The sequence below is a fragment of the Monodelphis domestica genome, chromosome 1, assembly GCF_027887165.1.
Source record: "Monodelphis domestica isolate mMonDom1 chromosome 1, mMonDom1.pri, whole genome shotgun sequence".
NCBI lineage: Eukaryota > Metazoa > Chordata > Mammalia > Didelphimorphia > Didelphidae > Monodelphis > Monodelphis domestica.
In genome coordinates, this window is record NC_077227.1 from 343,233,081 (window position 1) to 343,260,852 (window position 27,772).

Here is a 27,772-nt window from a genome sequence, read left to right on the forward strand (position 1 = left end):
TGTTGAAATACAAAGTTTATATTAGGGTTTGGAATTTTAATTTCATAAAAGAGTAGAAAATTATAGCTCAGAAAATGTTTAAATTGTAAAATGAGGAAGTATATGGATTATGAACTCAACTTAAAGGGCTGTTTTGTGGAATATGAATTAGATATTCCAAATGGTCCCAGAATATGAAACTGGGAATAATGAGTAGAAATTTCGGAGAGGCATATTTAGGCTCACTGTCAAAAAAAAATTCTTACAATCAGACTGTTAAACAGTGGAATGAGTTGTTTCAGAATATAATGAGCTTCTCTTCTTTGGAAGTCTTTTTGCAGAGGGAAAACAACAATTTACTGGCAATATTGTAGGGGCGATTGTTGGTGAATTACAAATTGGACTAGGTTTTCTCTGGGATTTTTCCAATTCTTAGGTTTTCTGGACTAGTCTTACTCTTTATTTTTTGAATTTATATATTTTCAAAATTATGAATTTAGCAGTCATGGACTAACAAATATTTCTTCAAAAAACAGAATAATTGATTGTATCTTATTGAAAGTCATGTTGACTTAATGACCCATTGTTCCTAGACCTGAATGTCAATCAGTGTTGGGAGAAGCTTTGTTAGGGAAAGCAAAACCAAGTCCATTGCTTTTTGCATTATTTGCTCTTTACCACTAATCCCCATATGTGATGTTTGTACATCTACCTGAATATCATCATATCTCTACTACCTTGGTGTGGTACTGAGATGCAATAGACCATTCCCTTTGGCAGATGTGGATCTCTCTGAATCATATGAAAGTTATCAATAAAAGGTGGTCCTATCATGAAGCTTTTGATGATTGCCAGTGATCAGCCCATCAGGATATTGCTACCTTAACATACTTTTAACTAACTCATTTTAATCCTCTTTATTCTGAGTTTTGCCTCCTTAATCAGGATGAAAATCCGAAGAATTTTGGCTTTTAATAATATAATAATATCTAATTTAATGTAGCACTTTAAAAAGTTTTACATATATCATCCTATTTGAGACTTGCAATAAGCTTAAAGGATTGATACTATTATTATGATTTTTACACATGAGAAAATTAAGACAGAGAGGTTAACTGACTCATCTAGGGTTACACAATTAGTGAATATCTGAGACAGGTTAGAATCAGGGATGTACTGGTGAATGTTTAACAACTGAGCTGTTCTTTATGTGAATGTGTGTGGGCAATATGCCTATGTACTTTAAAAAATGGAAAATTAAAATTTAATTTGCATTATTAATAATTTATTGATATAATCAACAAAGCATTAAATTATGTCCTAATATCTAGATTGTCAATTTCTTAGATATAAGTTCTCACAATGAAAATTTAACAATGGGCTCTCAAAAGGGGGTTAGAGATGGTTTCAGCTGGCTCTGGCAAATTCTTGATTTCAGTGTTGGTTCAAGATCAACATTCTGGCCACTCAGATATCTACCTCGGTTACATTTAGTTATATTTTTTAAGGTATATATTCAATTTAACATGATGGTAACAAAAATTGGCTGGTTCGTATCCCCTTCAGAATATCTGTACATTTTAAAAAGTGTTTTTGCTATCACTATCCACTAACATACTTCACACACAAATAGATGCCTTTTTTTTTGTAATAAGTAAATTTAGCTGGAAATATTTCAATTTATTAATTTAGGGTTGTCTAAAGAACTGGGATATTAAGTAACTTGTCTAGAGTCCCAGAGGCAGTAGGTGTCAGAGATGAGACTTGACTATAGCTCTTCTTTGCTTAGAGGACCTCTTTTTATCTATAATATGACAATGCTTCTCCTTATCATAACATATGGTACAGCCAAGCAAAATGATTCAATACATTGCTAGTGTTTTAAAATGTACATTTTATTCGATGCTTGTAGTCTAGTACTTCTCTGCCAAGAGGGAGGAGGAAGGTATCATTAAAAAAAAACAAAACTCTTATCTTCCATCTTAGAATCAATACTATGTATTGGTTCCAAGGCAGAAGAATGGCAAGGGCTCGGCAAGGCGGTTTAGGTGACTTGCTCAGGGTCACACCACTAGGAAGTGTCTGATATTAGATTTGAACCCAAGACTTCCTGGTTTCAGGCCTGGCTCTCAATCCACAAAGCCACCTAGTTACCCCCATATATATCATTCATTATTAGTCTTTTAATATAATAATTGGTTGCTGCTTTGATCAGAGTTCTCAAATCTTTCAAAATGGTTATTTTTGATCAATATGTTTATTATATAAATTGTTCTCCTGTTTCTGCTCACATCATTCTATATCAGTTGATATGCATTTCTCCAAGATTTTCTAAATCCATCAAATTAATCATTTTTAGGGTACTGTCCTAGTCTTTTTCCACCCCAAAAGCTGTCACCAGCCATTCCTCTTCTTTCTGCCTTGCTCTTTCAATGGAAGTCTCAATATCTGAAATCTTCTTTGCCAGATAGGATATTTCCAATTTCACAACTGATTGATATTGCCTTACTCAAGATCTCAATGTGGAAAGAACAGTATAACCTACTTGAACAGGATCCTTCTCTTCCCTATAACAGCTTCTATTACTCTGATCACAGATCTACCATGTTACCAGACCTTCCTAAGCTACCCTAAACCCAGGAATTCTAGGCTTGATGGACACCCTCTTTCCTTTCATATCCAAGAATCCTTGTTATATCTCTTCCTTGTCTTCCCCTATTCTCCTTTAAAAGTGTGTTCCTGCCCCAGTGAAAGGACTACAATAGTTTGAAGGTTTCACTCTTGTTCCCAGTGTGTTGGGTTGGTAGACACTCTCAGTAACCTTCTCATGTTGTTCTTGATAACTGGTTCCTCTAATTCTTCTGGTAAGCTGAGGGTCATGACCAATTTTTTTCCAGATTGCATGTTAGTATAATTTTTAATAAAGTTTTCTGACATTTTGAGATCCATGTTCTCTCTTCTCCCTTTCCTCTTCCCTCCTTAGATGACAGGTAATATGATATAAGTTATACATGTGCTCTCATGTATTACATATTTCTATATTCATCATGTTGTGAAAGAAGACACATACTCTTACACTAGAGAAAAATTCATGGAGGTAATACAGTGAAGAATGGTATGCTTCTATCTACAGTCATACTCCAACAATTTCTTCTATGATGGTGGATATTCTTTTTCATCACGAGTCCCTTGGAATTGTCCTGGCTCATTGGATTGCTGATAATAATTAAATTATTCACAGATGATCATCGTACATTATTGTTGTTACTGTGTACATTGCTTTCCTGGTTCCACTCATTTCATTTTGCACGACTTCATCTTCATCTGAGAATTGTCGATTCATATCTTTTGACCACTTATCAATTGAGAAATTCCTTGTTTTTTTAATAAATTTTAAGCAGTTCTCTATATATTTGAGAAAGGAGGACTTTGTCAGAGATACTTGCTATAAAATGTGGCCAATTATTCCTTCATTAAATGACTAGGCTTCTTTTAGTTGGAACAAAGAAAGTTCACTCTTCATAAAGGGATTAAGCCCTTAGACATTAGCATAAGGCTTCATTGTATATTATTTTTATTGTGTCTTTTTAAATTTTATTTAAATATATTTAAATTTAATTTTTTATTATTTATTTTTTGACATTTTTATTTAATTAGTCAATTTAGAACATTTTCCCCTGGTTACAAGAATCATATTCTTTCCATCCCCTCCTCCCATCCTTCCCATAACCAGCACGCAATTACACTGGTTTTACATGTGTCCATGATCAAAACCTATTTCCATGTTGTTGATGTTTGCACTAGGGTGATCATTTAGAGCCTAGATCCTCAATCATATCCCCCTCCACGCATGTAATCAAACATTTGTTTTCCTTTGGTGTTTCTACTCCCACAGTTTTTCACTGAATGTGGATACTGTTCTTTCTCATAAATCCCTCCAAGTTGTTCAGGATCACTGCATTGCCACTAATGGAGAAGTCCATTACATTCGATTGTACCACAGTGTATCAGTCTCTGTATATAATGTTCTCCTGGTTCTGCTCCTCTTACTCTGCTTCAATTCCTGGAGGTCATTCTGATTGTCATGGAATTCCTCCAGTTCATTATTCCTTTGAGCACAAGAGTATTCCATCACCAACATATGCCACAATTTGTTCAGCCATTCCCTAATTGAAGGACATCTCCTTATTTCCCAATTTTTATACCAACACAAAGAGTGCAGCTATGAATATTCTTGTACAAATCTTTTTTCCTTATTACCTCTTTGGGGTACAAACCCAGCAGTGCCATGGCTGGATCAAAGGGCAGATAGTCTTTTAGTGCCCTTTCAGCATAGTTCCAAATTGCCCTCCAGAATGGTTGGATCAAGTCACAACTCCTTCAGCAATGCATTAATGTTCCAACTTTGCCACATCCCCTCCAGCATCCATCACTTTCCTGTGCTATCATATTAGCCAATCTGCTAGGTGTGAGGTGATACCTCAGAGTTGTTTTGATTTGCATCTCTCTAATTATAAGAGATTTAGAATACTTTTTCATGTTCTTATTAATAGTTTTGATTTCTTTAACTGAAAATTGCCTATTCATGTCCCTTGCCCAATTATCAATTGGAGAATGGCTTGATTTTTTGTACGACTGGTTTAGCTCTTTATAAATTTGAGCAATTAGACCTTTGTCAGAGGCTTTTGTTATGAAGATTTTTCTCATTTCTTGCTTCCCTTCTAATTTTGGTTGCATTGGTTTTGTTTGTACAAAAACTTTCTAATTTAATGTAATCAAAATTATTTATTTTACATTTTGTAATTTTTTCTAACTCTTGCTTGGTCTTAAAATCTTTCCTTTCCCAAATATCTGACAAGTTTACTATTCTGTGTTCACCTAACTTATTTATAGTTTCCTTCTTTATATTCAAGTCATTCACCCATTTTGAGTTTATCTTGGTGTGAGATGTTCATCCAAACCTAATATCTCCCATGTGGTCTTCCAATTTTCCCAGCAGTTTTTGTCAAATAATGGATTTTGGTCCCCAAAGCTGGGATATTTGGGTTTATTATAGACTGTCTTGCTGAGGTCACTTACCCCAAGTCTATTTCACTGATCCTCCCTTCTGTCTCTTAGCCACTACCAAATTGTTTTGATGACCACTGCTTTATAGTATAGTTTGAGATCTGGTACTGTATATTCTGATTATATCAGTTTAAGAGGAGGAAGAACCAATGTGAACCTTAGAAATAGACCACAGGTAGGTTTGAGAGGATCTGATAGTATGTCCGACTTTCAGAATAACATCTACTCTATCTTTTCAGGATGCCTTGATATTTAATTCTACTCTGGGGCTTTGCAAACCTTCTCCTGAGTTCTCTTAGAAAAAGTAAGGGTTGGTTTTGTTTGGAAAGTCTTGTTTACGTGTTAACTGGTTTTACATCATAAGCTTCTTGGACAAGAGAAAGAAAAATTCTGATTTGCATGATCCCAAAGGGGCCTCTGGGAATTCATGCAAAATAAAGCCTTATAACTGCTACCTTGGAAGACTCTCAGCAAGACTATCGAGGTTGATGATTTCTTTTCCCCTCGGCAATCTGTCCTCCTCTTCTAGCATTTATACTTTACGTAATGTAGGGGTCTAGATTTTTAAGGATACAATTTTCCAGTTTATAATATCTGAAATTAAGGATGATCATCACTTGTAAAGGTGAAAAACTAAGCAAAAAAAAAAAACCCAAACCCTGAACATATGTAGATGTTTGAGCCACAGGGAATTAATTTCTCCATTAAGATGCAAATACATGCAGACTATCCCCTTCTGTAATTAATTGGTTAACTAAACTGTGAGACTGGGGTGAAATACACATGATTATTTAACATGAAAAATCAAGAAGGAGGACTGAATAACAATTTTGTAATTAATACACAATAAAGAACATTTGAGTTTTAATTAGTCATTATTGGCATCTCAGTAACATACAGCCAAATCTGTTTCAATTAATTTCAAACACAGGCCTTTCAAGTTTAGGTAATTTAAACATTTGGTGTCCAATATAAATCTACTTATTAAACTTTTTGAAATGGATGCAGTGCATTCAAAATTAGGGCAAATTCATTTAAACAGACAATTTGTAGAGTCAAGCTCTTAGGATGTAGAACTAGAAAGGACCTTTGAAAGAATTTAATTCAACTCTTTGATCTTAAAATTGGGAAAATGTGGCTCTAGAAGGGGAAAGGAGAAGGAACAAGCATTTATTAAGCACCTACATGCACTAATCACAAATAATTTGCATTAGTTGGCTTGCCCACAGTCATGGAACAGGGATTCTAACCAGGGCCACTTACTCAATTCAGTGTATCCAAGCAGTGATTATTAAATGCTCCCTGTATGAAAAGCACTATGCTAGATGTCAGGGTTTGTTTATTTTACTGACATGTCATTTGTTGGTATGACTTTTCTGAGTAAAGGTCTTAATGAAGAAATTCTTTATCCCAATGTAGAACACATGGTCAATGCCAGAGGCATTAAGAGGTTGAGTAACTTGATAGGGTCCTTTTGTTTGTGTGTCAGAGGTAGAATTTGAACCCAGTCCAGGTGCTCTTACTGTTTGGGGATTACCTAAATAAAAAATGACAACCTCTGCCCTCTGTAAGCTTACATCTTACATCTAAAACCAATGTTCTTCCCATGATGTCGCATTGACTGTATTTGGCAAAACAATTATCTTACTGTTTCAATTTATTGTCTTGTTATTGTCAATCTGAATTAAATTCTCAAAATAGTAACAATAAAAGGTCTTTAAAAGAGGCAAGAAGATTATAATCTTGGGTCTCTTACCTGCACAGGGGTGACCTGTACCGGGAAGGGAATAGGGGAGAAATATTTCTTGAAAAGCATGCTGGGGAGGTGGGTAAGTGGTACGCAACTTTAGGCAATTTGTCACTCTGTCAAGGAGCTAGATTTGCAAGGTAGTTAGAAGTTATAGTCCACCCTAAAAAAAAACAAATTGCTTGAGTTCTAAAGCTTCAGAAGCCAGGACTTTTTACTTACTATGTGAAATGGTTTGATATTGGCTAGATATCAAGTTCTTCAACTGATGTGAACAGGCATATACAGAACTAAGGAAATTCAGTTCATTTCAATTCAGAATATTTCATGGTACTTTGTGCAAGGGTCTGAGTTGCCAAAGCAGGAAATGAAAGTTTGGTGTCTGTCTTCATGATGTCTACCATCTAGTAGCAAAAAAGTATTTATACAAATCTTATAATCAAAAGAGGAAATTCTAATAAGGCATAATAGAGAGACACAAAACAAGCATTCCAAGAGAAGACATAAGACAAGGATTGGTATATATGTGGTGAAGGAGTGAGAAATGGGGAGTTGTTTTAGGATGTGACATTTGAATCTTGAGAGATATTGATTGTTCCTTCTAATATAAGTTAGCATTTCAAATTCAATTTAGTAAATACTTCTTGGAACCTTCTGGATTTATTGCTGCCATAGGTGCTATGGAAGAAAGTACAGACTTCCAGTCAAGATGGAGGCTTAGAGAAAGCTAAAGTTCAGATCTCCGGAAAACCCTTCCCTACTGATCTCAAACTATAAGCTCCTAAGGCGCCGAAATTCAAAACGATCAACAGCACAGACCCTGGGAATCCTCCTCCTGGACCTGGACCTGGATCAAAAGGTACGGCCCCCCTCAAAAGCCAGAACCCGAGATCACTCGGACCTAAGGGGTAGGAGAGCAGAGTCCAAGGCTCCAGGAAGCCGCAGCCCCACCCCCCTCAGAGAGCAGGGTCATGTGAAACAACAGCAACCCTCAGGCCAGGCAAGACAGCCTCACAGGCTGGATCCTTCTATCAGAGTCTCAGTGAAAGTCACTGCCCTCGGAGCTCCGGAAAGCCACCACCCCTTCCCCCGCAGAGAGCAGGGTCCTCTGAAACAACAGCAACCCTCAGGGCCAACAAAACAGCCTCATGGCCAGCTATTCTGAAGGCAAATTCCAGAAAGCAACCCGACTCACTCCAGTCGAGGGGGCACCTTAGCAGCAGGGAAGCAGATAGAGCCGGGGGAGAGTGTGGCCCCCTGGTCTGACCCTTCCATTCCAGTTCCAATGAAACTCATTGCCTTAAGGCATACTCAGTTTAACCCAGGGGAAGCTCATAGAACCGACAATCTGCCCAGGACTAAAGCCTCTGAACACCGGACAGAGATAAGAAAAGCTAATCCTCCCCATTCAGAGATGGCAAACTCCACAGAAGCACAGAAGCCCCAAAATCCCAAGAAAAATAAGAAGAAAGGGACGACTTTGGACACATTCTATGGACACAAAATCCAAAATACAGAGGAGATAGAAGACGATATACAAGAAAATGCTCCAAAACCTTCCAAAGGAAATGGAAACTCTCCACAAACACATGAAGAATTTGAATCAGAAATGACCAAAAAGATGGAAGCCTTCTGGGAGGAAAAGTGGGAAATAATGCAAAAGAAATTCACGCATCTACAAAACTGTTGTGACCAAAATGAAAAGGAAAACCAGGCTTTAAGGCCAGAATCAGGCAGCTGGGAGACAACAATCATGTAAAAGAGCAAGAATTAATAAAGCAAAGCCAAAATACCAAGAAATTAGAAGAGAACATAAAATATCTCACCAACAAGGTGACAGATCTGGAAAATAGAGGGAGAAGAGATAATTTAAGAATAATTGGACTTCCAGAAAAGCCAGAAATAAACATCAAACTCGACATTGTGATACAAGATATAATCAAAGAAAATTACCCAGAGATTCTAGAACAAGGGGGTAATACAGCCACTGACAGAGCTCACAGAACACCTTATACACTAAAACCCCAAAAGACAACTCCCAGGAATGTAATTGCCAAATTCCAAAGCTATCAAACAAAAGAAAAAATCCTACAGGAAGCCAGAAAAAGACAATTTAGATATAAAGGAATACCAATCAGGGTCACACAAGACCTTGCAAGTTCTACTCTGAATGACCATAAGGCATGGAACATGATCTTCAGAAAGGCAAGAGAGCTGGGTCTTCAACCAAGAATCAGCTACCCAGAAAAACTGACTATATACTTCCAAGGGAAAGTATGGGCATTCCACAAAATAGAAGACTTCCAACTTTTTGCAAAGAAAAGACCAGAGCTCTGTGGAAAGTTTGATACCGAAGATCAAAGATCAAGGAATACCTGAAAAGGTAAATATTAAGGAAAGGGGAAAGGAGAAACATGTTATCTTCTTCTTTTACTCAAACTCTCTTCTATAAGGACTACATTTATATCAATCTATATATACTAACATGTGGGGAAAATGTAATGTATAAATAGGGGTAAAGAAAGACCAAATAGAATAATCTTTCTCACACAAAGATTCACATGGGAAGGGGAGGGGAAGAAATCTCCTATAAGAAGGAGAGGAAGAGAGGTTTTTTTTTACTTAAATCTTAATCTCAGGGAAATCAACTCTGAGAGGGAAAAACATTCAGATCCATTGGGATCTTGAATTCTATCTTACCCAACAAGGGTAGGGAGAAGGGAAAACCAAGTGGGGGAGGGGGAGAGGGAAAACAAAAAGGGAGGGAAAGAGAGGTGGGAGGGGGAGGGAACAAAAAGAGAGGGACTAAAAAGGGAAACATCAAGGGAGGGGACAAGGGGCACTGATTCAAAGTAAATCACTGGACTAAAAGGTAGAGCCGAAGAAGAAAAGGTTAGAATTAGGGAAGGATATCAAAATGCCAGGGAGTCCACAAATGACAATCATAACTTTGAACGTGAATGGGATGAACTCACCCATAAAACGTAGAAGAATAACAGAATGGATTAGAATCCAATACCCTACCATATGTTGTCTTCAAGAAACACACATGAGGCGGGTTGACACCCACAAGGTCAGAATTAAAGGATGGAGTAAGACCTTCTGGGCCTCAACAGACAGAAAGAAGGCAGGAGTGGTAATCATGATATGTGATAAAACCAATGCAAAAATAGACCTGATCAAAAGGGATAGGGAAGGTAATTATATTTTGTTAAAAGGGACTTTAGACAATGAGGAAATATCATTAATCAACATGTATGCACCAAATAATATAGCACCCAAATTTCTAATGGAGAAACTAGGAGAATTGAAGGAAGAAATAGACAGTAAAACCATATTAGTGGGAGACTTAAACCAACCATTATCAAATTTAGATAAATCAAATCAAAAAATAAATAAGAAAGAGGTAAAAGAAGTGAATGAAATCTTAGAAAAATTAGAATTAATAGACATATGGAGAAAAATAAATAGGGATGAAAAGGAATACACCTTCTTCTCAGCACCACATGGCACATTCACAAAAATTGACCATACATTAGGTCACAGAAACATAGCACACAAATGCAGAAAAGCAGAAATAATGAATGCAGCCTTCTCAGATCACAAGGCAATAAAAATAATGATTAGTAATGGTCCATGGAAAACCATATCTAAAACCAATTGGAAATTAAACAATATGATACTCCAAAATCGTGTAGTTAAACAAGAAATCAAAGAAACAATTAATAATTTCATCGAGGAAAATGACAATGGTGAGACATCCTTTCAAACCTTTTGGGATGCAGCCAAAGTGGAAATCAGAGGTAAATTCATATCCCTGAATGCTTATATTAACATACTAGGGAGAGCAGAGATCAATCAATTGGAAATGCAAATGAAAAAACTTGAAAGCGATCAAATTAAAACCCCCCAGCAGAAAACCAAACTAGAAATCCTAAAAATTAAGGGAGAAATTAATAAAATCGAAAGTGATAGAACTATTGATTTAATAAATAAGACAAGAAGCTGGTACTTTGAAAAAACAAACAAAATAGACAAAGTACTGGTCAATCTAATTAAAAAAAGGAAGGAAGAAAAGCAAATTTACAGCATTAAAGATGAAAAGGGGGACAGCACCTCCAATGAAGAGGAAAATAAGGCAATCAGAAATTACCTTTCCCAATTATATGGCAATAAATACACCAATTTAGGGGATATGGATAAATATATACAAAAATACAAACTGCCTAGACTAACAGAAGAGGAAATAGAATCCTTAAATAATCCCATATCAGAAAATGAAAGAGAGACTAGGAATAGATCAACACCTCACAGCCTACACCAAGATAAATTCAAAATGGGTGAGTGACTTAAACATAAAGAAGGAAACCATAAGTAAATTGGGTAAACAGAGAATAGTATACATGTCAGACCTTTGGGAGGGGAAAGGCTTTAAAACCAAGCAAGATATAGAAAGAATCACAAAATGTAAAATAAATAATTTTGACTACATCAAACTAAAAAGCTTTTGTACAAACAAAACCAATATAACTAAAATCAGAAGGGAAACAACAAATTGGGAAAAAATCTTCATAGAAACCTCTGACAAAGGTTTAATTACTCATATTTATAATGAGCTAAATCAATTGTACAAAAAATCAAGCCATTCTCCAATTGATAAATGGGCAAGGGAAATGGATAGGCAGTTCTCAGATAAAGAAATCAAAACTATTAACAAGCACATGAAGAAGTGTTCTACATCTCTTATAATCAGAGGGATGCAAATCAAAACAACTCTGAGGTATCTACCCTTTGACCCAGCCATAGCACTGCTGGGTCTGTACCCCAAAGAGATAATGGACACAAAGACTTGTACAAAAATATTCATAGCTGCGCTCTTTGTGGTGGCCCAAAACTGGAAAACGAGGGGATGCCCATCAATTGGGGAATGGCTGGACAAACTGTGGTATATGTTGGTGATGGAGTACTATTGTGCTAAAAGGAATAATAAAGTGGAGAAGTTCCATGGAGACTGGAACAACCTCCAGGAAGTGATGCAGAGCGAGAGAAGCAGAACCAGGAGAACATTGTACACAGAGACTAATACACTGTGGTATAATCGAATGTAATGGACTTCTCCATTAGTGGCGGTGTAATGTCCCTGAACAACTTGCAGGGATCCAGGAGAAAAAAACACCATTCATAAGCAAAGGATAAACTATGGGAGTGGAAACACCGAGAAAAAGCAACTGCCTGAATACAGAGGTTGAGGGGACATGACAGAGGATGTACTCTAAATGAACACTCTAATGCAAATACTATCAACAAAGCAATGGGTTCAAATCAAGAAAACATCTAATGCCCAGTGGACTTACGCGTTGGCTATGGGGGGTGGGGGGGAGGAAAAGAAAATGATCTATGTCTTTAACGAATAATGCTTGGAAATGATCAAATAAAATATATTAAAAAAAAAAAAAGAAAATGAAATCCAACAAGCCATCAAAGAACTTCCTAAGAAAAAATCCCCAGGGCCTGATGGATTCACCAGTGAATTCTATCAAACATTCAGAGAACAGTTCATCCCAATACTATACAAACTATTTGACATAATCAGCAAAGAGGGAGTTCTACCAAACTCCTTTTACGACACAAACATGGTACTGATTCCAAAACCAGGCAGGTCAAAAACAGAGAAAGAAAACTATAGACCAATCTTTCTAATGAATATAGATGCAAAAATCTTAAATAGGATACTGTAAGACTCTATGGCTTACAAGACTCATCCACAGGGTTAGCCAGTCCTGTGACATCCTGTTTGGGGTAATGAAAAATGAAGTGTAACAAAAGAAGAGATGGACACAATATGAAAAGAGAGAAACAGTGCCAATATTTTTTGCTTCACACAAAACTTTTATAGGCAAAGACTACTTAGACAAAACCCACAGAAATTTCTGATTCTTCATTCCAGAAACCCTAACCTTGGTCCAGGGATAGGCAGGTGTTCAAAGGTTAACTCATACCCTTCGTTTATTACAAATACAAACAAGGGGAAGAGGGGAAAAAAGGGGATAGGCGCCCACCTAATCGCAATTTGCCTTTCATAAATGTTATCCTGCATCCTTCATGTTTACTGTTCCATCCTTGGTTCCAGGATGGGTGAAGGTCAATCCTCATCTTTGTCTGAAGCAAAGACAAGCAAGTCCACAACTTTATCTTAAGCAAATACAAATAAAGAAAAGAGGAGGTAATCCTCGACTACAGATGAACCACATGATTATCTCAATAGACGCAGAAAAAGCATTTGATAAAATACAACACCCATTCCTATTAAAAACACTAGAAAGCATAGGAATAGAAGGGCCTTTCCTAAAAATAATAAACAGTATATATCTGAAACCATCAGCTAATATCATCTGCAATGGGGATAAACTAGACGCATTCCCAATAAGATCAGGAGTGAAACAAGGATTCCCATTATCACCTCTACTATTTGACATTGTACTAGAAACACTAGCAGTAGCAATTAGAGAAGAAAAAGAAATTGAAGGCATCAAAATAGGCAAGGAGGAGACCAAGTTACCAGTCTTTGCAGATGACATGATGGTCTACTTAAAGAATCCTAGAGATTCAACCAAAAAGCTAATTGAAATAATCAACAACTTTAGCAAAGTTGCAGGATACAAAATAAACCCACATAAATCATCAACTTTTCTATATATCTCCAACACAGCTCAGCAGCAAGAACTAGAAAGAGAAATCCCATTCAAAATCACCTTAGACAAAATAAAATACCTAGGAATCTACCTCCCTAGACAAACACAGGAACTATATGAACACAACTACAAAACACTCTCCACACAACTAAAACTAGACTTGAGCAATTAGAAAAACATTAACTGCTCATGGATAGGACGAGCCAATATAATAAAAATGACCATCCTACCCAAACTTATTTCTCTATTTAGTGCCATACCCATTGAACTACCAAAATACTTCTTCACTGATTTAGAAAAAACCATAACAAAGTTCATTTGGAAGAACAAAAGATCAAGGATATCCAGGGAAATAATGAAAAAAAAAAAAAACACATAAGATGGGGACCTTGCAGTCCCAGATCTTAAACTATATTACAAATTATATATTACAACTATATTACAAAAACTATATTACAAATTTGGTACTGGCTAAGAAACAGAAAGGAAGATCAGTGGAATAGATTGGGGGAAAGCGACCTCAGCAAGACAGTATACGATAAACCCAAAGATCCCAGCTTTTGGGACAAAAATCCACTATTCGATAAAAACTGTTGGGAAAATTGGAAGACAGTGTGGGAGAGTCTAGGAACAGATCAACACCTCACAGCCTACACCAAGATAAATTCAAAATGGGTGAGTGACTTAAACATAAAGAAGGAAACCATAAGTAAATTGGGTAAACACAGAATAGTATAGATGTCAGACCTTTGGGAGGGGAAGGACTTTAAAACTAAAACAAGACATAGAAAGAATCAGAAAATGTAAAATAAATAATTTTGACTACATCAAATTAAAAAGCTTTTGCACAAACAAAACCAATGTAACTAAAATCAGAAGGGAAACAACAAACTGGGAAAAAAATCTTCATAGAAACCTCTGACAAAGGTTTAATTACTCAAATATATAAAGAGCTAAATCAACTGTACAAAAAATCAAGCCATTCTCCAATTGATAAATGGGCAAGGGACATGGATAGGCAGTTCTCAGATAAAGAAATCAAAACTATTAATAAGCACATGAAGAAGTGTTCTAAATCTCTTATAATCAGAGAGATGCAAATAAAAACAACTCTGAGGTATCACCTCACACCTAGCAGATTGGCTAACATAACAGCAAAGGAAAGTAATGAATGCTGGAGGGGATGTGGCAAAGTAGGGACATTAATTCATTGCTGGTGGAGTTGTGAACTGATCCAACCATTCTGGAGGGCAATTTGGAACTATGCCCAAAGGACGGCAAAAAAATATCTACCCACTGCTGGGTCTGTACACCAAAGAGATAATGGACAAAAAGACTTGTACAAAATTATTCATAGATGTGCTCTTTGTGGTGGCCAAAACTGGAAAACGAGGGGATGCCCATCAATTGGGGAATGGCTGAGCAAATTGTGGTATATGTTGGTGATGGAATACTATTGTGTTAAAATGAATAATAAAGTGGAGGAGGTCCATGGAGCCTGGAACAACCTCCAGAAAGTGATGCAGAGCGAGAGGAGCAGAACCAGGAGAACATTGTACACAGAGACTAATACACTGTGGTATAATCGAACGTAATGGACTTCTCCATTAGTGGCGGTGTAATGTCCCTGAACAATTTGCAGGGATCTAGGAGAGACAAAACACCATTCATAAGCAGAGGATAAACTGTGGGAGTAGAAACACCAAGGAAAAGCAACTGCCTGAATATAGCAGTTGAGGGGACATGACAGAGGAGAGACTCTAAATGAACACTCTAATGCAAATATTAACAACATAGGAATGGGTTCAAATCAAGAAAACATGTAATGCCCAGTGGATTTATGTGTCGGCTATGTGGGGTTGGGGGGAGGAAAAGAAAATGATCTATGTCCTTAATGAATAATGCTTGGAAATGATCGAATAAAATATAAAATATAAAATTTTTAAAAAAAAGAAAGTACAAAATTTCCTTATTTTTAAGGAGTTTACAGTCTATTTGGGGAATAAGACTTTGATGCATTAAACAATTAGAAAACAAAAAAAAGGACAATATATAAACAAATACCTACATACATTTGTATGTATTGAAGAGAAAAAACAATAGCCAGATATAAGAGATCATTCAATGACTATCAGAAAGAGAAGTGGACAAAGCCCCATGATGCCCAATTATTAGGTTAATTTTCTAAAGATTGGTTGGGTCTTTGCTAATTCTGACCATTTGCTCCTCACTCTTTTCTTTGAAAAGTGCAAAAAAATACAAATTACCCAAGGACACCAAATATAAGACTGACTACGTTCAGTATAGTTTCACTGTAATAATAGTTAATGGGGGGGGGAGGCAAGGGTAATATATTTGTGGAGCAAATCAGCAGTTCAGGTTTTCAATCAAATACTCTCGACACTAAGAGATTGTGACAAGGAAATCACTTTTAAAAGACTAATATATATTAATTTAAGGTCGCCAAGGAATTCAGCTATGTAATTCCTTAATGAAAACTCAAGTCAGCCGTCAACCTTTTATGGAGTTTTAATTACAAACAGGAGGAAGAAAGGAATTAGAGATAGAGAGATAGAGGGAGAGAGAAAGGGGAGAGAAGGGAATAGGGCTTAAATACCCCCTTCTATTTAGGCTGGGCCAAAAGGCCCAAGCCCTTAGATAGCTGGGGCAAAGAAAGGAGATCAGTCCCTATTACTCACATGACCAAAAATGGAGAAACAGTCTCCGGGGCCCCCACCTTCAGCTTCCTTCAGCGCAAGCTTCTCAGAGCACACCGCAACCACCCCGACAAACTCCTCCACCCCCTCCTCAGTTTTCAGCCCCCCCCCTATCCTTAAGGAAACCATCCAAGTTCCCTCCCCTCAGTCCTCACATCTACCAATCACCTGTCCATCAATTTCCCTGTGCCAATGGAGGCTCTAGCTTAACCCAGGACCACCCAGAGGTCTCTGGCTTTGCACATGTCTGTTGAAGGTCATATTTTCAAATAATTAAATCTTTGATCCTTTGCTACATCCCTTTCTAAATCCTGTTAACCTGAGTAGGGTAGAGATTGAAATAATTAAATTTTGATCTAGGCTGCAGCCCTTACTCAATCCTGTTAGGACTGAATAGGGTGGAGATTGATTCCAAGTATCTCCATTGTATCAATTCTAAAATCAATCATGACTCAAAGAAATTCCTGTTCTATGCTTAAGCATAGGTCAAAGTCCTTTCCATTGTTCAGCAAAAGGTTTCTGTCCTAAAGTAATCTTAAGAAGGGAGGAGAAGGAACCTCCCATGCCAATGGGGTTCACATTCCAATAGTCAAGACCCACTATCAATAGGAAATTTTTCAAGTATGAAATTTCCCAATGGTGAAAAGATATACTGATTTGACAGTCTGTCTCCCTCTGACTCTCAAAGAGCTGGCTAATTATTTTTTTTCTTAGCTCTGCTCTTTTGTAGAGTAGAAACACTTGTTTCTTCACTTTACCAATTTTATGTGGATTTAGCCAATCAGATCCTAGCTCATCTCCCATTCCAATTAAGCTCCAAGGCTTCTCCTTGTTCTCCCACTTCTACCACTCCTACCTCCTTTCTGCTGCACTGCATTGAAGGCCATTCACAGAGGCATAACTGCATACAATTCCTTAATTATACTATTGGAAAGAAATAAAAACATATATCCATGGACCCAAAAGGACATCTCTTCCTCATCTGTGAATCTTTTTGTGACTAAGCTCACCTAACTAAGCAATAAAGCCTAAAGTCCATTTCATCCTCCTCCTAACTACTCTGAGAGGGAAACACAAAAACAATCCATAATGGGTCTTTTTCACCAAGGATTAAACTTTCCTTACATCAGTTTCCAATCAGTGGAGTCAACTCAAGGATTCATGAATCTTCTGTTTTAACAGAAGTTTAAGTCTTTGCTCTCAAAATACAGCAGTTTACAACAACAATAATAATTTAGATAAAATTGCTAATACTGACTGCTCTATTCCTTCCAATTATTCTTATTTTCATTGTCCTTAGTGACAGTTTTCTGTAGTGTTCTAAATAGAATAAAACAAAACAAACATCTCTCTACTTTCTCTCTTCATGTCAGCTAGACTTACTGGTTATCTATTGGGGACAATGTCTCACTGAGATTATGTATATTCCATTATTTGATATGCTGTTATGATTGGAGAAGCCTTTTTAAAAAATTGTATATGGGATGAACAAAGTAGAAGAGCTCAAAGTCCTCAAAAGACTCAAGAAGTATTAAAATATCTCAAGTAAACATACATGTATATATATAAGTATACATACATGCATATCTATATGTATAAATTGGTGGTTTAAGAAAAATTGCTGCCATTTCCAACTAGTACCCCACCAAAAGAACCTTCCCCTGTAATGAAGAAGTACAGTTGAACAGAATGACATACTGACCACTATGATAATATATCTCATGTGAAAAGAGGGTTATGTTTCATCATTAGTTTTCTAGCATCAGACTGGTTATTGCTTTGATTATAGAATCATAGGTTTAATATTGAAAGGGACCTTCGAGAACACCTGGCTCTACTTCCTCATCTTGCAGGTAAAAAAACTGAGAAGAAAAGAGAACAATATGTAACTTTTCCAAGGTTACACAGCAAATATCAGAGCTGGGATCTGAGTTCCAGTATCTTTTAGTGCTGTTTTCCATTTTATCATCTTGGTCCTCATTTATCTTATTCTTTTAATTTTGTTCACCTTTCATTCTATCAGTTCACACCACTGCTGTATTTTTTCTAAATTTCTCAAAGCCTTCCTAGCTGCCAAGTTAATAATACTGTCTTTTATTTCAGATTTCCAAAGAATTTTTATCTTTGTTTTTCCTTCTTTCCATCTCTCCTTTTATAGCAGAATTTCCCTCTAGAGTTCCCCCAAAGTCAATTGACACAATGTCCATCATTTCCAGCTTGGATAGCATTTTGTCCTGCTTCCTCCTCAGATTTTAGACAATGACCAGAATTTGGGCAGGGGTAAATAAATGAGTGGAGTTGCCTGACATTGCTGTTAAGGGACTTTTGAAGACATATTTTGGAGAGCAAGGTGTTAAAGAGCAGCTGGGAGAGCTGGCACCTTCCCACAAAGTCTGAGCTACATCTACTACAGAATGCTGATACTGGGGCCATGGCTGTGCTAGTGACCAGAACACTCCATTGCTACCAAAACAAGTCTTTGAAGCAACAAATTGGATAGAAGAAATTGTGGAGAATATAATTGTTGTGGATCTAAGGTGTGCTGGGACTGGAGTCAGAAAGACTTCAGTTCAAATCTGCAATCAGACATTCATTCACTAGCTGTGTGATCCTGGGTAAGTCACTTAAATTTCTCTGCTTATCTGTAAAATGGGGATAATAATAGCATCTCCCTCCCGTGGTTATTATGGAGATCAAATGACATAATAATTGTAAATTGCTTAGAATAGTACCTGGCATGTAATAAGTGCTATATAAATGTTATCTCTGATTATTGTTTATCAGCAATAGTTTGAGTTATTACACATTACAAATTGAATTGACTACTTCCCACTTACCCTTCTGTGTTTGGAAGTAATGGAAAATCTCATATAAATGAGTTGTAGTGTGCTAAGGAGGAATTAAGAATTGAACCGAATGCAAAATATTTCCACCGTGGTTCATTCCTTTTTATGTCTTCTCTTTACTTTGGCCTTCTTCTGATATTTGGTCTCTGTGCCTTATTGGGAACATAGCAGTTTTATTTATTTTTAATATTGGTTTGACTCCTTCAGAATACACCCATTAGCTCTGGACATGTTGACCAAATATGAAGCCCAGCAGGAGAAAGTGAAAACACTTTGTAAAAAAGGGAGAATAAATCAAAATTCCCTAATTCAATGACACTTGATTTTAAAAGGTCAACCAAATCACAAAATTTCAAAGTTAGAAGGCATTTCAGATACCACCTCATCCATTCTATATCTAAATAAGCATCCCCCCTACAACTAACTTTCCTTGAGCCTTGGGAAACTCTCTTCCTTTCTCTCATTATCAGGACAAATCATCCAGCCTTTTTTTAAATTAAAGACTTTCATTAAGGGAGATTCCACTTCATTCGGAGGCAACCCATTCCACTTTTGAATAGGGGAGTATTCTGTACATCTCATTTGTAATTTTCACTCACTGGGAAGAGAAGGGAATAAACATTTCTATCAGAATTATATCAGAATATAGCACTTGCTTTGTGCAAAGCATTGGGCTAAGAGCTATATAGATATTATCTCATTTGATCCTCACAACTACCTGGGGAGGCATAAGATATTCTACTTGTGGAAACTGAGGCAAACAGAGGTTAAGTGATTTTTCTAATCAGTTTCTAAGTCTCGTAGACTCTTCCCCTGTAGCCAACACCTTTTCTTCACTTATGCAGGCCATGACCTTAGTTTAGGTCCTCATTGCCCCTCCCCTGGACTGTAGCAATATAGTTTCATTGGAAGTATTGTGCTGAATAATCTAGAAATTACAACATTATCTACACATGGGCTGGGAATTCATGCACTGACATGCCATTTTCCTTCAAATGGATTACATCTAGCAAATGTTGTAGCATATAAGGTACATTCAGAATTATGAAAGCCAGGACTCATATATATATATATATATATATATATATATATATATATATATGTATGTATGTATGTATGTAGGTATATACATACACACATACTAGCTTTGTGACCCTAGGCAAATCACTTATCTTCTTTGTGCCTTGGTTTTCTCATTAATAAAATAAGGAGATTAGACTTAGTGACCTTAAAGATCCCTTCTAGTTCTAAATCTTTAATCCTATGATTATGAGGAGAGTCCTTGGAAAATTATAGGATGCTATCTCATGAGTCACCTGGAAGAATTGGAGACTGAACCTCTTCCCGTGAGCATAACTGAATTCATGCTTCACTTAGCCTGAGAAGATAAAGAGGGAAAGTATTCTAGTAAATATCTGAAGTTCTACTTGACATGAAATAAAATAAATTTACCAATAATCCCTACACACACACACACACACACACACACACACACACAGAGTTGTTTTTTTTTTTTTTCATTTTGCAGCAACTCTCCTCTAATGTTTAGGCCTAGAGCTTATCATCTCTGGGAATGCTATGTAAACAGACTATTTCAGAACTCCTACTGAAGGGAAAAGATTTCCTACTATATGATCAAGCTTAATACCACCATCCCTATAGATTTCACAAACTCATAAAATTTAAGACTTGGGAATAACCTTAGATGCCCTCTTGTCTAGCAAATAGATGAACAGGAATCTGGTCTATAGCCTTTCTTAAAATGGTCATTCAAGGGGGCAGCTGGGTAGCTCAGTGGATTGAGAGCCAGGCATAGAGATGGGAGGTCCAAGGTTCAAAATCTGGCCTCAGACACTTCCCAGCTGTGTGACCCTGGACAAGTCACTTGACCCCCATTGCCTACCCCTTACCACTCTTTCTGCCTTGGAGCCAATACACAGTATTGACTCCAAGATGGAAGGTAAGGGTTTAAAAAAAAAAAGGTCATTCAGCTTCTTCTAGTTCTCCACTAAGAGAAAGCACATTTCCCTTCCACCCCAACACCAAAGCAAACTATTCTACTTTTGAATCACTCATTTTCACAAACTTTTACCTGATATCTAAATCTATTTCTCTAAAACATCCTTCCATGTCTCCTAGTTCTGTATTCTGTAGGCAAGAACCAATCTAATTTCTATCCTCCTAGATACTTTTTCCTCTCAATGTTTATTTGAAACTATTCTGTCTAATTACTTATTAGTTCTCCTATAGGGAGTATTTTCTCAAGACTCTCTCCCTGGGTCCTCTTCTATTTTTTTCTCTACTGTCACAGTCAGTGATCTCATCTTGAGTTTAATTATTGACTCTGTGCAGTTGATTCTTAAATGTACATATCTGTCCCTAGTCTCTCCCTTGAGCTCCAATTCCATATCATCAACTGTCTATTATATACTCTATTTCAAATTATAAATACTGTAGGTATCTCAGACTCAAAATCTACAAAGCAGAGCTCATTATCTTTGCCCTAAAAATAACTTCCAAATTTTCTATTTCTGTCAGACCCTATTTTAGACATCTGAATTCAAAATCTTGGTGTCACTTTTATCTCCCCACTCTTATTCACTCAGTTTCCAAATATCTTATTTTTATCCATATATCAGATCCTGAATATTCCCCCTTCCCCTTCATTCATACTTAATTAAGGTGCTCATCAACTTTGATTTAGACCAGTGTTTTGGAAGGTTTTTAATTCATGTGCCCATACTACAACTTCCAGCTGCCTGTGAGCCCCCCACAGCACCCCAGAGAACAGAGGGAAGAAGTGCTTGCTTTGGGTGGCTGGAGAGAGGGATGGGGCATACAAAAATGTTCTTGGGTTCTGGGAACAGGGGGAATGGAGCAGCTCCCAAAGTGCTGGCTTGGCATGTGGGCCAATACTTCACCAACACTGATCTAGACTCTCCCATAAACCTCCTCCATAAGCCTTGCTGGCTCATCTCTTTAGACTCTAATACAAGCTCTACTTGCCAAAGTAATTTTCTTAAACACAAAAGACTGAATATCAAGTCTGAGAAGAACCATGAACCATTGCCTCCCCTCCTCAATCAACTCTAGAAGTTTCCTATTATGTCTAGGATTCATTATAAACTTTTCAGTTTGTTATTCAAAGTACATCACAATCTGCTTCCATTCTCCCTTTCCTGACATATTGTATATCACTTCCATCCACAAAGTCTATCATTCAGACAAAATGGCCTTCCTACACTTCTTACCTGACACTGCATCTCCTTTTATTTTTTTCTCCCGGACTAGAGTTTTTGCCAACCTGGAGTTTGCCCTGCCTCTATGACTAAAAATAATCCATTCCCTCTTCACCCCTCATTTCCTTTCAAACTCACCTAAAATATCATGTTCTATAGACTTTTCCTGGTTCCCTCAGGCTGCTAGTGCTTTCTTGCTCCCAAAGTTAACTTGTATCTGCTTTATATGTGTTTTATAATTCCTGTACATGTTTATGTTGTCTCCACTGTTAGAATGTAAGCTCTTTGAAGGCTAGAACTGTGTCATTTTTATTTTTATATTCCCATCCTTGGCATACCACTTTGACAAATATTAAATACTTCATAAATTCCACATGAAAACTATGCATATACCTGAAGACAATGATCATGCTCCCTCTTAGTTTTCTCTTCTCTCGGATAAACATCCCTCTAATAGAAGAATAAGATTGAGTCTCTTTCTGTATGTATGCAACAAGAGTAATGAGAAGAGCCTCTTTACCTATTTGTCTGAAGCGTGATCCTGGGAACTCTGACTATGCATATAGAGCCTACATGGGCAGGTCTCTTGCTAAAAGGAATTTTGAACCAGAAACTTCTGGTCGATCCTTGTGTCTTCCTGAAGATTGGCCATTAAACAGGAAAATGTGTCCACTTGGATGACTTCAAAGGGACAGTTAACTTCCACTCTCATTATCTTCTTCCTCTCTTCTGAACACATGGTTTAGAATTTTCAACACACTTTTCCATGTGAAAAAGCAGGTGTTTCCTCTCCTGGAAGTAAGGATGACCACCCACACATGCCACTGATTGAATAGCCTAGACAAGGCTGAGACTGACCTTCAAACCTCTGGTTCTTTCTCCTGCATTGTTTTTCTTTCCCTGAGCACTAATGACTAATCATTGAAACTACAGGGAATATTTCCATCCTTGAAAGCTATATTGTTGACTTGAAATGTTTGGAGACACTGAGAATTCATTGAGAAGAGCTTCCTATAGCTACTACAATTGTTCCTGTAGGTTAAGATGAAAGGACAAGCCCAAATTATGCTCTGGCTCGCCATGAAATAGGGGCCTGGAAGAAATTATTTAAATAGTTTACTAGAAAGAATGCTGAGCCTGGAGTCAGGACAACTTGAGTCCAAACCTGATCTCAGACACTAGCTGTATGATCCTGAGCCAATCACTTAACCCTGCTTGCCTCAGTTTTCTCATCTGTAAAATTAACTGGAGAACTACTATAGTATCTTTGCCAAGAAAATCCCTAGTGAAAATATGAATTGCCTAGACTAACAGAGGAAGAAATAGACTACCTAAACAACCCCATATCAAAAAAAGAAATTGAACAAGCCATTAAAGAACTCCCTAAGAAAAAACCAGGTCCAGATGGATTCACAAATGAATTTTGTCAAACATTCAAAGAAAAACTAATCCCAATATTATACAAACTATTTGACAGAATAAGCAAAGAAGAAGTTGTACCAAATTCCTTTTAGGTCACAAATATTTTACTGATTCCAAAGCCAGGCAGATCAAAAACAGAGAAAGAAAACTATAAAACAATCTCCTTAATGAATATAGATGCAAACATCTTAAATAAGGTACTACCAAAAAGACTCCAGCAAGTCATCAAAAGGGTTATTCACTATGACCACTTAGGATTCATACCAGGAATGCAGGGAAAGTTCAATATTAGGAAAACCATCCACATGATTGACCACATTAACAAGCAAACTGACAAAAATCACATGATTATCTCAATAGATGCAGAAAAAGCCTTTGACAAAATACAACAACCATTCCTATTGAAAACACTAGAAAGTATAAGAATAGAAGGGCCTTTCCAAAAATAATAAACAGTATATATCTAAAACCATCAGCTAATATCATCTGCAATGGGGATAAACTAGATGCATTCCCAATAAGATCAAGAGTGAGACAAGGATGCCCATTATCACCTCTACTATTTGACACTGTACTAGAAACACTAGCAGTAGCAATTAGAGAAGAAAAAGAAATTGAAGGTATTAAAATAGGCAATGAAGAGACCAAGCTATCACGCTTTGCAGATGATATGATGGTCTACTTAAAGAATCCTAAATAATCAACCAAAAAGCTAGTGGAAATAATCAACGAGTTTAGCAAAGTTGCAGGATACAAAATAAACCCACATAAGTCATCAGCATTTCTATATATCTCCAACACATCTCAGCAGGAAGAATTAGAAAGATAAATTCCATTTAATATCACCCTAGACAATGTAAAATACTTGGGAATATATCTCCCAAGACTAACACAGGAACTATAAGAACACAACTACAAAACACTCTCCACACAATTAAAACTAGATCTAAACATTTGGAAAAACATTGGTTTCTCATGGGTAGGACGAGCTAACATAATAAAAATGACAATCCTACCCAAATTAATTTACTTATTTAGTGCCATAACCATTGAAGTACTAAAAAACTTTTTTTTTTTACTGAATTATGAGAAAACATAACAAAGTTCATTTGAAAGAACAAAAGATCAAGGATATCCAGGGAAATCATGAAAAAATAACGTGAAGGAAGGAGGCTTGTAGTCCCAGATCTCAAACTATATTATAAAGCAGTGATCATAAAAACAATTTGGTACTGGCAAAGAGATAGAAAGGAGGATCAGTGGAAAAGACTTGGGGTAAGTGACCTTAGCAAGATAGTCTATGATAAGTTCAAAGATCTCAGCTTTTGGGACAAAAATCCACTATTTGATAAAAAACTGCTGGGAAAATTGAAAGACAGTATGGGAGAGATTAGGTTTGGATGAACATCTCACACCCTGCACCAAGATAAACTCAGAATGGGTGAATGACTTGAATATAAAGAAGAAAACTATAAGTAAATTAGGTGAACATGGAATAGTATACATGTCAGATTTTTGGGAAAGGAAAGATTTTAAAACCAAGCAAGAGTTAGAAAAAAATCACAAAATGTAAAATCAATAATTTTGATTACATCAAATTAAAAAGTTTCTGTAGAAACAAAACCAATACAAACTAAATTAGAAGGAGAGCAATAAATTGGGAAACAATCTTCATAACAAAAACCCTGACAAAAGTCTAATCACTCAAATTTATAAAGAGCTAAACCAAAAAATCAAGCCATTCTCTAATTGACAAATAGGCAAGGGACATGAATAGGCAATTTTCAGTTAAAGAAATCAAATCAAATCACTTAAAGATTTGTAAAGAAGTACTAATAATAAATCTTTACAAATCCTTAAGTGATTTTCCCTTAAAGATCTTAGATAGGATCATTAAATACCAGAGACAGTGAGAAAAGAAAAGGTTGATTCAACTCTATAGAGGCTAGGACTCCCCCAGCACTCCACCAAACCTGTAAGAGTCAAGAGTTTGGGTCCCTTAGTGACAAAGAGTACTCCAACCCCCTGGACTTGCTGAATTGTTACAAATGGTTTTAATTTGAGAATGGGTGATACAGTTAAAGGACAGGACAACATTACTAAATGGTAAGTATTCTTAACAGACATGAACATTTGGAGAAGAGCAATGTGGGCCAGAGAAATCAGAAAAAGATCTAGGACTTACAACTCAAGGCCTCTCAGGTCAAGAGACACAGAGGTTGTTCCATTGTATCTAATGGAAATCTAAGATCGCTCCTGTGTAGATCTTTATGTGACAGAGAAGTTTTACGTATTCGAGGAAAACTTGGAAGGATTTTCACTTGATCTGGCATTCAATTGTAGAACCCTTCTCAGACCCCCTATTGGAGTCTCTGTTTCTGTCTATTTCTGTAGGAAGCGATGTGCCCAGGCCAGGGGAGGAGACTTTCATTAAAAGAGTCCAGAAACACTAATTCACTGCTGGTGGAGTTGTGAATTGGTCCAACCATTCTAGAGGGCAATTTGGAACTATGTGCAAAGGACATTAAAATAATGCCTGCCCTTTGATTCCGTCATACCACTGCTGGGTTTGTACCCTAAAGAGATAATAAGGAAAAAATATGTGTAGAAAAATATTTATAGACATGCTCTTTGTGGTGGCAAAAAATTGGACAATGAGGGGGTGTACATTGATTGGGGAATGGCTGAATAAATTGTGGTATCTGTTAATGATGGAATATTATTGTGCTGAAAGGAATAAAGAAATGGAGGAATTCCATGTGAACTGGAACAACCTCCAGGAATTGATGCAGAGTGAAAGGAGCAGAACTAGGAGAACATTGTACACAGAGACTGACACAGTGGTACAATTGAATGTGACACTTTTCTATTAGCAGCAATCTAATGATCCAGGACAATTCTGAGGGATTTATGAGAAAGAACACCATCCACCTCCAGAGAAAGAACTGTGGGAACAGAAATACAGAAGAAAAACATATGATTGATCACGTAGTTCGATGGGGATATGATTAGGATTTTGATGTTAAAAGTTCACTCTCTTGCAAATATGAATAACATGGAAATAGGTTTTGAACAATGATACATGCATATCACAGTGGAATTGTTTGTCAGCTGCAGGAGGGGGGATGAAAGAATAGGGGTAGGGGCATCATGAAACATGTAACCATGGTAAAATAATCTAAATTAAAAAAGAAAAAAAATAAAAGAGTCCAGAAAATTGAAAATTGTATGCCCACTTCCAGGTAATATTAATAGAAATACTTAAAACATTTTTTGGGGGGGGCAGCAAATGCAGGAGTGTGTTTGAGAGTTTATTTAGATTGTAAATAAAGCCCTTCAAAATCCTCTATGAATCAGGGAAAATGAAAGCCTAGAAACTCACAGTGTCTAGACATCCCATCAGAGGTCTAACCACAGGATGGGCAGAAAAGGTAGCTCCAAAGCTGTCAAAATACCTCCTTGTAGAGTTTGTCCCAGATTTATTCCTCTGGCAAAGTTTTTCTTTGCTTCTTGTGTAGGCCATGAAATGGGGAAATGGAGTAACACCATTCAATAGAATCAGTTTCCCACCACAACTTTTTTTGGCCTGTTTGTTCAGCTCTATGATCACGGGAGTAGCTGAGTTCATACATTTAGATTGGCAAGTTCAAGGCACTTCTGGCAGAACTGCTACTAGTTTCCCAACAAATAGTAGCAGGATTTGTGCAATTTAGCTAAAGGGCCAAAATATCCATGTAAAATTTTTGGATAGTTACATTGACTGGACTGGTAGCTACCAGACTTAGAGGTGCCTGGATTTCCCTTTGGTACTTCAAACTCAATCTGTCCAGGCCTGAATTCACCTTCTTCCCTTCCAGATCTATTTCTTTTCTCAGTTTCCTTATTTCTTTTGCTGTCACTCAGAGGTAAAGGAAGTTTTTCTCCATGGCACTGGCATAGAGAGCATTTACTTCCTCTCTGTGGTGACTGTAGTTAATCACAATCCTTCAGAATCATGCTGCCTGAGCTATTGTCTGGCATAACCATGTCTTTCAAATTTTTAACAAATGGCATAGATATCCCC